We start from the raw sequence: 2,418 nt of genomic DNA on the forward strand, positions 1-2,418 counted from the left end.
TTTTTAGTAAAAAATAATGATAAATTATGTTGTGTTTATAATGTTAATGAAACAATTTTTAATGCTCTTCTCTAAATGATTTTTTTATGAAGAACATTTTTGTAATGTTAATGAAACAATTATTTTATATTACTTTGTTAAAAAAAGTAATAATTTCCTTAAAAAATTTAAGTTATCATTTTTTTATATTTATTTATATTCAAATGTATGTTTATAGTATATTATATAAAATTAATCATTTCGTATTAATTTGATCTATCTACGTTTATTATGTTGCTGCAATTATAAAAAATATTATAAATTAATATATATATATATATATATATATATATATATATATATATAATTTTCATAATACATTTATATTAGGATGAGAGATGAGAGATGAGAGAGGAGAAGAAATGATTATTTTAAATTCGGTGAAAGATACTATAGGTTTAGATAATTCGTTGGTTGGCAATAAGTTGCAAGCAATTTAAATTCGGCAGGAACGTTTCTTGATGCTAAATGTATTTAGGTTTAGCTTAACTAAGCTAATGCATGCATAAACAATGCAATTGTCCATTTTGAATTAGGAAAAGCGACGGATTTAAGATCCTAAGTCAATGAGTGTAAATTATAAAAAATAAAATTAAGAGATCTAATTATATAAATATAAATAAAATAAAATACAAAAAATATAAAATTTTATTTATAAATTTGATAAATTTTAAAAAATAAAGGAGTACACCACCTCAAATAAACCTAAGTCTGCCATTGATTAGCGACCAACCTAGGGTTGGCTTTGGCTTTTGGCTGATATGATATTATATAAAATTAAAAACTCCTTAAGCTTAATTTGGAATCTATCAATTATTATTGGACCACAATTAATTCACAAATGTCTTGGACCACAAATATCTTGTTTGTTTGTATAATTTATACTGCGTTGCATCCTTTTCTTCACATGGATCGTGTATAGTACTACAGAACACTTTTCACTTTAACTTTCTAATAATACTAAGCTTAATTATCTTTGGCTACGCTTCTCCATAGTGTGGTCTATATTTTTCCTTGAATATTTGAAGAGTGCCAGTAACATATTTTCACTTTTTAAAAAAATCGGTAAAAAAAGTTATTAATTGATAGGTACAGTGTCCAGTGGTACCCACTTAATTACATGGACTTAGAGCAAACCAAAGGTTATAGTATATTTATATCACTGCAGATACAATCATGCAAATACTATATAACCGAATAGATGCTAATTAGAAGGTGCCTTCCCCGATTAGAAGTAATGGATTGACGCCAGCATAAAAAGTTTGATTTCACATTACAAATTAATTTTGAGTCGAGAATTTATTTTTAATATATTTTTATATGTTCAATTTTAAGTTAGAAAGTAATTCATATTGAAGTAATATTGAGTAATTTTTGTGTTATATCCAAAGTTTTATACTAAATTTTACTTTTAACTTAATTTTATAATAAAACATCTAAATATAAATCACATCACTTTAAAATTAATTTTACAAAATCAATTTTATCACTTAGAATTAAATCTTAAATTTATTATTGTTGAAAAATTAAGATAAAACAAAAAATTGTATTTTTTTTTTATAATTTTTGACATTTTTTAATGTAAAACGGGTCTCCGCGGGGAGCCGGGAAACAGGGACGGGGTATAAAATACCCCCACCATGAGAAGCGGGGACGTGGATAGGGAGCAGGGTAAGGTTCGGGGACAGGGAGCGGGAGAGCACTCCCCGCCCCCGCCCCGTGCGGGTGCCATGCCTATATCAATGTGTCCCAAGTAGTAAAGTTAAAACGGAAGTTCAACTATTGTATTCATAAGAACTTTGTTTGTACTTAGGTATATGAATATTTAATTAAGAAAAAGATTTGGAAAAAGTAGTAAAAAATAGTAAATTAAATTGCTGAAAATTAAATCAAACAAGAAAAAGAATTAAACATGAATTTAAATTAATTAATTAAAGATAGAAAAGATGAGAAAATCTAATATTATTGTAGAAGGAAATTTAGAAGATGAGAATGTAGGAAACTTAGCCTACCAAAGATATTATTTGATGTAATGTTAATGATTTTTCTCTATTTTTAATTATTCTAATTTACACTTGCATCTACTAGTATACTCTAACTTTGGTCCCCGCATGAAAGAGTCTAATTTATCTATTTTCTCTCCTAAATCTCTTTGGAGAGCTAAAATAGTAACTTCCATTAAGAATATAGATGTATAACAAGCTAATTAAAAATCAAAATATCCCTAATTATGACTTTATTTAGATACTCTTTTCCAAATCTGTTAGAAAGTAATGTTTCTCAACACTATCCCTAAAACTTACAATGCAAATGGATGATCAAGCCACAAGCAATAATATTAAGCACAAGAAAGGATAATGTAAATGTAATATTATTAAA

The sequence above is a fragment of the Glycine max genome, chromosome 11 (assembly GCF_000004515.6).
Source record: "Glycine max cultivar Williams 82 chromosome 11, Glycine_max_v4.0, whole genome shotgun sequence".
Taxonomy (NCBI): domain Eukaryota; kingdom Viridiplantae; phylum Streptophyta; class Magnoliopsida; order Fabales; family Fabaceae; genus Glycine; species Glycine max.